Here is a 12086-nt window from a genome sequence, read left to right as displayed (position 1 = left end):
GAGGTTCCAGTAATTGATAGAACCCAGTGGCCTTCCTGAGCGGGAGACAAAATAATCTCTTAATATAAGGAAGCTCTATTGTTTCGTTTTGCAAAATGAGCATGAGTCAACATAAGGATATTGCTGAGAAAGAAGCTAGTGTACAGAGATGTGTAAACAGGACTATTGTATGTAAGAGGTGTGTTGTAACCCTTCCATTTTACTCGGCGTTGTGGTGTTGTCGCCAGTTGCAGGAAAGTCTAATTTTAGAGAAGTCATTACAGAGCAAAAGAGCCACACGTGTCTGTGATCTGGGACCTTCCCGACAGAACATGTGGCTTAATCCGGCAAAACTGTGAAGAGGAGGCAATGTTCAGTTCCCCATGTCTAAGATGGACAGGATGAGACATCTGTATCTTGAATTTCAGGAGAGGAGATTCGGGGTATACTTTAGGATGACTTTTCTCGTGTGGGAACTGTGGTGTCTAAGGCTATCGTGCCTACATCTGTTGTAGGGGGACTGAGAGGACTGGTTAGGCACACATAAGTGAGCCTGGAGCAAGGGCATTTCCTCAAGGAACTGCCTTGCTCAAAGGAAAGAATCATTCTTAAAATTGTATTCAAATAATTTTTGGAAATCAGACTCCCGCTTAGAAGTCCTGCAGAGTTTTTGGAACAGAGGCTTCCCTCTGAGGTTTACTGTACAATGGCTAATAAGCTGGGCCTTTGCTCCCCAGCACAGTCTGAATGCTAGAGAAACATAAAAACACCAGCCTTTGCACTTGATGAGCTAACTGGGAAGCCTTGGAGGTGCCTGAAATGGAACAACAGTTCACGGTGTCTGGGAGCTGTGGCCCAGAAAGGTCACCAGCCACGTTCCACAAGTCACACTTGGAGTGTAGTGCTGAGCGGTCACCGTATGTGCCCGTTTGAGCACCTGTTATCAAACTAACCTAAGGGAAAAGATTAAAACAGTTGTGACATTTTCAATGGGAGGATTTGGCCAGGGAAGCATCCTGTTCCAGTGATACCCCCTAAAAGATTAGCGGTGGTTTGTTTTGTTCTGTGCTGCTACAGAGGAGCCATTAAAGAGAATGTATTGGAGCATCACTTGTGAGATCGGGGTTAAAAGCCAGTGCTAAAGACACCAGAGAGGGATGATTCCTACTCAGCCGAGTTCCTACCCAATGTGATAAACTGAATTATATCTCACAAGTGGCACTTTATGCTGCGCAGAATCTCTCTCCCCTGGCAAAAGTGTCAGAGGGAAAGTAATGGTCTTTGAGAAGGAAGAGTATTTTAGTTCAAGGGAGACTTTCACCATACTTACTCTTTTCAAGTGCTGCCTTTATAGTTGTATTTTGATAAGCTACACCCTCCCCAGTGCAAGGAGAAAGTGGTTCCTGTAAGGCCTGAGTACAAACAGTTTGTGAGGGACGGGTGTGTGGACATGGCCGGTGGCATACGGCCGGACAAAGCAATCTGTAGCTTTTAATAGAGAGATGAGTCGCTCTGCCTTTCCTCCCTGACTTCCCTGAGTTCCCATGGATGTAGTTGTACGCTGAGTCCCACTTCCAGCCCCGAGTGAGCGAGCAAGGGTGGATCCAAATGGGAAACACACCTTTCTAATCGCTGGACCTCTCACTGATTTCCTGTTGAGTAATGTAAATCCTGAACAATGGAAGAGAAACTCCAGCAGGAAAATAGGGGCAATGAATTATCACATTGCAAATAAATATGTGAGTGAAGGAAATGATCGTCCCATGGTTTAAGGGAGGGGATGGCTGGGCATGGATGACTCCTGTGGGTTTTTTTTCCAAGGGATGTGAGCCCTCTTCCTATACATTGCATTATGCTTGAGAGGTTCTACCTTGGGGTCACTCCTGATGGAACAGTGATGACTTTTTTTTGATGACCTCCACCCTGCCATTTTTCAGTGTGACGTGCTCTTGTGCTTCCTGTAGGTATTAAGAAAATCAGTGGGGGAAGAATCTCCTATCCTGCTTTGCCACAGGCTGTGGTGGCCTTGGGCTGGTGGTCTCCATGCCAGACTCAGTTTCCCCTTTGAAATGACATCAGTATCCCCCATAACGTCTGTATAATTTAGGATTTATTCCCCAAAACGAAGAACATCTCTGAAATGAAGCCATTCATGGGCGTATCTTTAGAATAGCAGAAATACTGCTTGGCCAGGGAACCCCTTACACCCGACACAGGATGGCTCCAGCAAGATGCAGCAGTGTCTGGCTGGCTGTGCCGTGGTGAGGGGAATGTTTCCCGTTTGAATGTCACTGCTGAATTTTTATGAGTTAGTGTGAGAGCAGCATCTGCTTGCCCATGGTTTTATCTTTTAGCAGTAATTTTAGAAGCAGGATTCTCTGTAGCTCGGTGGATGAAGAATAGATTTTAATTTTTTCAATAACTTGGGAATTACCTATCTGGGTCACACAGAAGACCTTGAGACAAATTATTACAGAGATAGCACGTGGTCTTGAAAGCGTGGGATTTGTGGATTCGGTGTCAGTATATATGTGTCTCTTTGGGGATGTGTAATTTTGAATTCCTACCTCAGTTCAGTCCTGGCCATGGCAACCTACCTACCTGCCACTCTTCCCCCCGGCCCCGGTTCCGTTCATGGCTCCGCAGAGGTCTGTAGGGGAATCCTGCTGCGTTGGACCTTGGGTCTGAGGACCTTCTTTGGAACCAGAGCCACACATCTGTCATTCCATGGGATCTTGCTGTCCCCATAGGCCCCTTCTGGGGCTTTTTCCCTAGAATATGGTTTCCTGTGCTGCCTGCCAGTTTTCTAGCTCCAGAAGGCAGCTGAGCACTGAGTTTTATAAGTTTAAAGTCTTTGCACCTTCAGCGGCTAAGGACCTTAGGAAACTTTGTCCATGCAGAGATTAATGTATTTCTTTTCCTTCCTCTTTGGAGCTGCAGCTTTTAGATGGAAATGCAAGAGGTGCCTTGTACTGTGGCTTTGAGAAAACATGTTCAGATATTTACAATATTTTCTACCCCCCTCCCCGGTCTCCTGCCCAGGCCCATGAACTGCCACCCCTGTGCTGTCCTCTCACGGCTCTTGGTGCACCCGCACTGTAAATTGGAGCAGGGATCTGACCTGGTTTAAAAACCAAAGTGAGCACAACCCACAACTTTCTTTTTTTTTTTTTCCTGGCCAGGTTACTTTGAAGCTGGATGGCTTCCACAAACCACAGCTTTTAGCAACACTAGCCAGAGAATCAGATAGAAACTTGCTTTCAACAAAAACCATCAAGTTTGCAGAAAAGCTCCTTAGCTCAAGCCTGCCTAGAGGAGACCTGCTGATAAATGGTTCTCTTTTTGGCCTCAGCAGTTTATAAATGAATCACGAGGACAGATGCCTACCAGAAGACAGGTTAAAAAGGGTTTCTGTGCGTATTTAAAATGAGAATACCCCGGGATGCTGATCTGTCTCTATGACAACTGTCTGTGAGCTGAGCGGTGGCTTTTGTTGTGCCGGTGATTCTGCCTTTGCCAGCGCACTTACACCTGGGTGCTCAAAACATTGGCATTAACCGAAGTTCATTGCGAGAACAACCCAAAGTGCATGCATTTGCCTTAGACCAGTTAATGGCATTGAATTGTTTGCTAGAATAGCTTTTCCTCTTGTTTTCTGCGCAACAGACATTCAGCTTTGCAGGTGTGTGCGAAAAGGGAAAAAAAAAAAAAAAAGGATTAAAATGGCAAAGATGAGAACGTTACGCAAATTTAAGGGTTGAATTGCTAGTGAAATGGTCTCACTTCTGCTTGCTGCCAGCCTGTGTGCCATACCACTGTCTCGTCGTCTGAGCAAGGGTTGCTTTTCCCGGTGGGTCTCTATTGTTTTGAATAACTTAAAGATAGTAAAAATTGTGTTGTTGTAGCTCTGTACCACGCTGGAGACTTTACCTGCGGTCCTCTCCAGTAGCTGCTGGGGATAAGGAGATAAGAGATCTTTGAGAATAGCTTTGTGTAATTAAGGTCGGTGGGACTCCTGAAGTAATAGAGTATTGCTGCTGCAGGAAACAAGCACAAAGACTCCGAACGCCAGAATGCGTGCAGAGCGCCAGCTCCGAAACACCCCTGCTAGGTATATTAATCATCTCTGTGTAGTTTTTGAAGCTTTCAGAACTGACTCTGCCTCCTTGATGCAAACAGCTCTGAGAAGTTGACTCAAGCCATCCACACACGGAAAACAAGGAGGAAGAAGGACATTGTACGTGCAGGATGTGCCATTGTATGTTGGGAAATTTCGTATTTAGTTGTGGCTAATGGGATAGGACAGAAACACGTATTTTTAGACACTAGCTCCTGCTAATGCCATTTAATTGAAAATCTCAAGGGCCAGAGACTAATTACTATCACCATTAAAATTTTCCAATATGAATGAGCGCTGGAAATAATTATGGGAAATTGTTTTGTCATATTTGCTGCCTCGTATCTGTATAGTAATCATTCAGGTCTTCTCTTCTTGCTATGTGGAAGTAGTAAATGTTTCTGCCCTGGTTAAACACTCATTATGTGCAAAAAGCAATATATTAATATAAAAATGGAAGGTACTTTGGGTTGGAAGAACTGTTTAGATGGGAGAGCAAAGGGCTCTAATGTTGTACATATATAATATTGTTTTCCATACTAACATGATCTGAATTTATGTCTTAAAACGCTGTGGGGGCAGGAAGGCCATCCTGGCTCGAGCACTCCCTGGTGTGATGCTTACCTGTTCTGGCCACGGCTGCTGTATGCGCTACCCCTGCACACCCTCGGAGCACGCACCTTTCCGGGGAGGAGCAAATGGCTTTGCTCCAGCTCCTGACTCTTGGCTGTCCCTGCATCTCTCCGTGGAGCGTTGGTTTGTTGGGTTTTTGGCCAGTCTCAAAGAGAAAGTCCTGGTGCTCATTGCCTTGGATGTGACGTCGGTACCAAATTCATCTTGGATTCAGTTCCCTCAGGGTAGGTTCAGGTGTGTACCCAGGCACTTGCTTTGGCCCAGGAAAAAACCCGAAAAGCGCATTTATAAAATCCTGAAAACTAACATGATACCTCTTGAAGAGGCCGTTAGAGCAACAGTGCATGAACGTGACAGCAGAGGCAGGGTGGGCTGTATGGACGGTGCTGTAAGATAAATGGAAATGCAGACTGACAAGGAGCTTTCACTATTCACTTCCCATCACAATTCCACCATTGTCTGTTCCTTCTCTTTGATGTCTGGTTAAAGAGACATCACTGATACCCAGAATGGGGACAGCAGGTGCTATATGATCATTATGGACAGTTGCTTATACTGTGTGATACATAAGGCAGCTGGGGGGATGTTGGATGTATTTGGAGATTAATTTCCTTTGGGGATTTTGTCTTTTGCATAGCCCCAGTTAATACGTCAGAATGAGCATCTAAGGCTGCAGCTTTCTACTGGGGGATACTCCTCTTCCCTGCAGGAGTAATTGAAATGCATTTGCAAAGGTGCGTTAGCAAAGTAGGAATGATTTTCGAAATGGCTTTCCTACAGTACCACAGGGGAACAGGGTACTCTGCAGGCAAATACGAAATGTCATCGTTGTCGTCAGGAACGGCTATTGGCTCAGGGTGGGCAATTTGCGCACAGACTGAGGATGCGCGCGGGGAGGAGACGTTGCGGGATCATGTTATGGAGGGGGTCTGCGTTGTCTGAGCATCTTTCTGCTTGCATGGAGATGTGTGCATTGCCAGTAGGTTTTAAAATATTTTGATTAAATTAGGATTTTGAGTGGAAAGCCCTCAGAATCTAATCTTTTGCCCTGGGATTTTAATGAAGTCCTCCCAGGGGTGTGAGCAGGATTGATGTCCTTGCACATGTCCCGCCGTTCCCCGATCGTTCTTTTAGAGCTGAGCAGCTGTGTCCCAGCAGGAGCAGGTGGTGAAGTGGTCGAGCTGGCTCAGGCAGGAGGGGGGGAGTCGGACGCTGGAGCGCAGGGCTCGGCTGTAGAGCATCGTGCTGGGAGCCACCACAGCCAGATGTCTGGGCAGACACAGCCGGGAAGGAGCTCCCCACACAGTGGTGCTCTGGCATTAATTTACCATCAGTAATGCAAGAGTGGCTTATGACTTTATTCTTCCTGGAGTAAGTATTCCAGCCCCTAGCTCAGATATTCAAGTTCTCCAGTCATGTACGAGTGTTTTTCTTCTAAACAAACACAGCTTAACCCTTGCGTTTTCTTAAATAGACCTGCAAGTTCAGAAACCCTCCAAAAAAATGGGGTCTTAGGCTTTCATTTTGAGACAGAGTTTGACACAGCAATAGTTGCTTTCATCTGCCAGCCTCCGAGCAAGTATTGGGGGGGGGGGCAGCTCCATCCTTCCAGGTGATGGGAACAGCATGAAGAGGTGAAGCAGTTGCCTGAGCTCAGGCGGTGAGTCAGTGGCATAGCTGGCAGGACAGCCTTTTCCTGATTGCCAGGCCAAATCCAGCGCCTTAGGCCAACGCTGACCGTTCTCTTCCTCTCACATTTATTACTGAGAGCTATTGACTAAGAACTGATGCTTTTTTGTTTCTGATGTTTGTTGCTGGCCCAGTTAAGGTCAGGATTTTTTTATCCCACTTCCCCAGCAGATACCTCTCACGGTGCAGAGCAGAGAAACAAGTTACATCAGCATGAAGGGCTGAACTGTGGCTCTGCCACACGAAAGCGATCAGCGTGTTTCACAAGTGGTCTGTCTCCCCGGTCCTTTCAGTTCTCAGGCTTTGCCTACATGCGCCAGGACCAAGCCAGTGTGCTGCTGTCCCATGGAAGTCTCTTGCTTGAAGAGGACAGAGTTGCAGCAGGCAGTACCTCGTCATACTTTCCACTTTGCTTGGCTTTTTCTATCAGTTGAATGCAGTTGGCGATGAGCAGGTGTAGGATTGTGGTGAGGTTGGAGTCGTCACATGCCGCAGGGTTGAAGGTGTTTGCGGGTACTCCAAATTCACGTGTGAAGTAGACACCTCTTGGTTTCCTGGACTAGCTGGACACAGATGGGTCTTGCCAATGCTTGTGTGTTGTGCAGCCAAGGGTCACCTGCTCAGGGACCTCAGGCAGGGACGAATAGCATCTCTAGGGGAAAGAGAGGGCATCTGCGTCAGGTGGTGGCTTAGTGTGATGGAATGTGTCCCAAATGTGAAACTGATTGCTAAGGTGAACAGAGAATTCAGTGCTCAATCCAGCTGAGCAAACCGTTCACTGATATTTTTGAGGTTGATAGGGAGAGAAGTAGTGGCTTTTGCTGGTTAGATTGAAAGATGGGTGGAAAAACTGGTTCTCAATTAACCCAGAAACAAACTGGTTCTTTGGTGTCTCTGATAGCAAGACAGATAAAACCCAGGAAAACGTGTTTGTGTAGAGGTGCATGTGGGGTGAGTGCTGGGAGGAAATTCTTATTTTACATTTTCTACTGAGGAAACAGTCCTTGTTCTGAGAGTCTTGCCCTCCAGTTGATGGTGTTTTTCTTCCCTGGCAATGAACAGACGTCATCGGAAAGTTTCTTGATCTTTCAGATTCCATTTATCACATATTTGAACAGAGACTTGACAAGGTTTTTTTTTTCAGGTATTAATTATAGCTGACTGCATGGCTAATCCATCACTCTTTTTAGATGGAGCCACTGGGTGTTGAGTGATGTAACTTCAAATGTGATCAGTCTGCCATAGGCGAAGATGTAGCAGCTCTTTGTCAGAGCCAGTTCTCTTTCACCTTACAGTAAATGGAAGAAAGGCTAATTGTATAATGACAAAAGACAACATTTGGAAGGAGATGAAAGATTCAGACACTGCAGTTCTGTGATTTCTCAGTTCAATTCCAAAGTGAGAGCAGGGGAAAAATTCTTGCTTCCCACGACCACAACTCATTTTATCAGGTGTCTCCGGGCATGATCATCCTTTTGAGTCCTGGGACATTTTATCTTTTCTCATCCATAGCATACGGATACTAAAATACAAAGAAGCTCAGAGAGCACCTGTGGCTTCCTTGTAGCCTCTGAAATGAGGCTACAAGAGTCTTAGCCAAGATCCCAGCAGCTGAGCGGAGGACAGAGCTGATCTTGCCCCATTTGAGGAAGCAGTGCCTGCTGAAGTCCACTTTCCCGTTTATCTTTAAACATTGCAAGTCCAAACCCACGTCTCCTGAAATTATATGCCCTGCTAAAGTTTGCAGTGATTCATTGCGAGTACATTTTGTTGAGCAACCTCTTGGTTTTGTTTTGAAAGCAAGTGGCTTTGAATCTGTCTTTAGTAGTCTAAATCATTTATCTTGCCCTTCCCTACATCTTCATCTAGCAATAAGGAAGTTGTTCAAGCATATGAGTGCAATTCAGAGTGTAGATTTCCCCTGAATATGTAATTGCGTAAAATGGTAGCATGAAACATGACATCTCAGATATGGTTGTTGGTCCACATTGCACTTGCTTTCTGAGATTTGTCTATACTTGAGGTTCAAGAAGGACCTCCTGCTTGAATGTGCTCCTTTGCTGTGCAGTGCTGTGTTGGGTTGTGGGAGACACTGTGATTCCCTCTTGCTTCCTGCTCCCATCTTGAGGCATAAATGCCCGTCTCTCTCCAAAGATACGTATTCACAAGTTGATGCATTGTCAACGCCTTAAAACCTGACAGTAGTATTAAACTTTTCGCTCTGAAGGAAATGCATTCTCCAGTTTGGGTCTAGGCTGGTAGCAGATATATTGCATTTGTACTAATTAGTTACCAACCAAGCTGGCGACTGTTTGCTGCCCATCTGTGATGGGTTACCGTTAAATTAATGGCTGCTTGAAAACTAAGCAAGAGGCAGCGAGAAAGTGTCCTCAAGAGTTTGTTGGACTAGAGTGGTTTGAGAGACTTCAGACATCTGGAAGAAACCAGCCGTGCACAATCACTGTGAAGGGTTTTTTTGTGGGTAATTCCTTTAAATGAACTTGAAAAACCTGATTCTGTCACATAAATACAAACTAACCAACCAGTCACTATTGTTTGCTTTTAAAAAAAAAAAAAACTAGCCTGAATTCAACAAAATTTAATTTATGTCTTCCTTGACAATTGAAGTAAACTGGCCGCGTCGTGGGCTTGATCCCTCTGGTCCTGCTTACCTTGGGGGACCACAGAGCTGTAGCGTATTGGGTGTCTCATGGCAATGCTGAGATCAGCCCTGCGACTGAGAAATTCTCAGTCCCAGGAATCAACAGGAGGTTTTGCATTAGCTTTAAGACTGCATTTTCACCTCAATTTCAAGATCTCTGTTTTAATCTCAAGACTCTCCTTTCTTTTCTGAGAAGAAACCTCATGGATTGAGCTAGCACTTTGCTTCTGATTAGCATGTTAGAGCAGAACCTGACCTACAATACTAGGAAATAAAATGCTTAAATAGCTAAAATGGGATTTTTTTAAAAAATGCAATTTATTAAATGATTTCTCTGTCAGTGATGTGTTTAGCAGGTATAGAAGGCAGAATGAACTAAAACAGGCTTTGGCATTTTGGAAAGTGAGTCATTTTTTCTGTTGCATCATGTATAAACTTTTCCCTTCTCATGTATGTATGGTTGAAATTACTTTGAGGTTTTGAATTTTCACTTCAGCTCTCTGTTTTTTATTATTTTCAAACATTACTGAAAGTGATGGTTGATAGCCTTTAATGCTGTGCTCGCATGCCATGCTCTTTAGTTTTTTGGTTTTTTTTAAATAAGCCAGCAGGCAACATATAGGTGGTTAAATGAGCTGGGGAGTTAGTGGTTTCTCGTGTTTAGGTAGGAGTAAGAGGTGGGTGTATCGATGGATCCATAACGTGGTGCCAAGGGGTGCTGCTGCCAAAGTTCCTTTCAGCAGGGGACCAACCTTGAAATCCTTGTGCAGCGTGGTTGTCTCCCTTAAAATTCGCAAGAAGCATTTGTACAAGTTCCTTGAAATCAGCTTGAAGACCATGAACATGGTGCTCTTGCAACCAGCTGAGACAGCAGACAGAGGGGTTTTTTTCTTAAAATAGTGCAAAACAGTATAAAACACCGTGGGCTGAACATCTCACTCACAGGGTGGTCTTGCTCTTGGGTTTGTTCAGTCCTCTTCTCACCTGAGCTCTGACATTCTCCATGCTGGTGGAATGCTATTGCTCAGTGTCCCAGGAGTTTTAAAATGAAGTCTAGAGCAGACAGTGAATACTGAGAGATAGAAATATGGCATCTAAATGGAGTTTCCGTAGGTTGGGCCCAGCACAGAAGCCTCCAAGTGCCAGGACCAAAAAGTGATGGACATGCTTCTTGGCATGAAGAAATCTAGCAGATGGAGGTGTGTCAAACCTGTGTCCACTTTGTAGGGAGAAAATGGCTACTCCTTAGGATGAATGTAACGACCTTCTTCCTTTGAGTTCATAGCTACCATCTGCAACTCAGCACGGCCAGAAAGAGAGGACTTGTCCTAACCCCCAACCAGTTGGGCAAAGTAACATCATCTGGGCTTCATCCCTTCAGGAAAACTGTTGAAAGGCAGGCAGCTTCTAACAACCGACTTCTCTGGGTTGGTGTGTTTGTTGCAGGCCTAGTTCATCCTTGTTCCTGTTGTTTGGTAGGTCTGTAGTTTGCTTCAGACCCGGCACTGAGGATCAGGGATCGTGCTATGAGTAGCCTTTGTAGCATAGTGATGGGTACAAAATACAATTCAAAGGAGGAAGACTTGCTGAAAAGAGCATAAAGAGCAAATAAATGGATGCTACCACAGGCATTTCTCCCAACCCTTGTTAATTTTCATTTTGAAAAAGTTATGTTTGGGGAGGGGTTTTTTTTGTTTGTTTAAAATAAAAAAAATCTTACCCTCCTTCGTGGAGCTGCTGCCCTAAGTATTTTTAGAGCAAGCGTGCAGCTGCCCGGTCTACCTTGTTTCGTTAGAAACTGGCTTGATCTTCAGTCTTGGCAGATCCCATGAGAGTCCATGAGATCTACTAGAAGATCCAAGGTGACTCTTTGTTCTGACAGGGCAGGCATTTCCCAGCTTGACCATGACAGTGCAGCGCCTGGGATGTGCTGTGTCAAGGCTTGAGCTGCACTTAGGGCATCCTGGAAACGTAGAGCTGGAAAGGGCTTTAGGAGACGACCCTTTCCTTTTCCTGGCAATAGCAAGAGCTCAGCTGGCAGCGGTCCTGCGCCATGTTAGTTGTTGCTTTGTCACTGAGCCTTTGTAGCTGCTGGGACCTGTGTAGCCAGAATAAATTCCTCCTGGCGTTTTCTCCATGACTTTGACCCACCCAGCCATGCAAATACAAAGTCTGTGGAAGAAGTTTGCCCTTGGGCCTGTCCCTCACGTGTCCCTGATTAGTCATTGCCTGGAATCTGAAATGCTAAAGGCCTGCAGAAACCTTGCAAGGAGTTCGGACGAGGGTGCCAAGGTCCTCCGGGGTAGAGTTCAGCAGTCTGAAGGGCTCACCTGATTACAGCAAGGTTGTCATGCAGAGTGACTCACATGAGATTATCTTTAATGTCATCGAGCGTTTCTTCTCGTTACAGCTGACCAGAAAACCTGCTGGCTGCTGTTGTAACGGGGTTTTACTTGACAGGGCTGCAGCGTTGCGTGGTGTGGAGAAATTCTGGGATGCGAGATGCCCTCTAGTGCGGTCTGGGCAGCATAGCTTGGCTCTCCCACGGCCGGTGACATTGTCACCCTGCCGGGGGCAAGTGGCATGGCTGGGCAATAACCGGAGTGGGCAAAGCCTAGCAGGGACCTTTGCTCTCCAGCTTTAAGTGGGGATTTCAGCATTAGGTTGGGTTTATGGAAAGCAGCGTGAGGTTTGGTTTAGGGAATTAAAAAAAAAATAGTCCTTTCAAAAAGCAATTTGTTTCTGCTTTCTGTGAGCAAGGCTTCCAAACAGACTCGGTCAGTTCTGCAGTATGATCAACAGGACTGGAAAAAAATACCAAGTGAAGTAACACAGTGGCTGTGGTAAACATGAACTGAGGCCTTGGAAGTAGCTAATGGCATACCACAAAAGAGTCTCCTTTCACCCACCACGGGCTGTGCCAGCAGCAAGCGCTGCCAGCGCTGGCGTCTAGCAGAGGAAAGCATCATTTGGCTCCCTTTTGGATTTCATTACTCTTCCTGCGCT

The 12086-nt window shown here is 45.6% G+C and overlaps 1 protein-coding gene across 4 annotated transcripts in view; it reads left to right on the top strand.

The window, feature by feature from the left end:
• Positions 1-12086, top strand: part of DIS3L2 (DIS3 like 3'-5' exoribonuclease 2) — a 194176-nt gene that overhangs the window by 129111 nt on the left and 52979 nt on the right. The window lies entirely within an intron of this gene.

The sequence above is a fragment of the Chroicocephalus ridibundus genome, chromosome 6 (assembly GCF_963924245.1).
Source record: "Chroicocephalus ridibundus chromosome 6, bChrRid1.1, whole genome shotgun sequence".
Lineage (NCBI taxonomy): Eukaryota > Metazoa > Chordata > Aves > Charadriiformes > Laridae > Chroicocephalus > Chroicocephalus ridibundus.
Note: the sequence above shows the minus strand (reverse complement) of the source record. Positions and strands in the feature narration are given on the sequence as shown.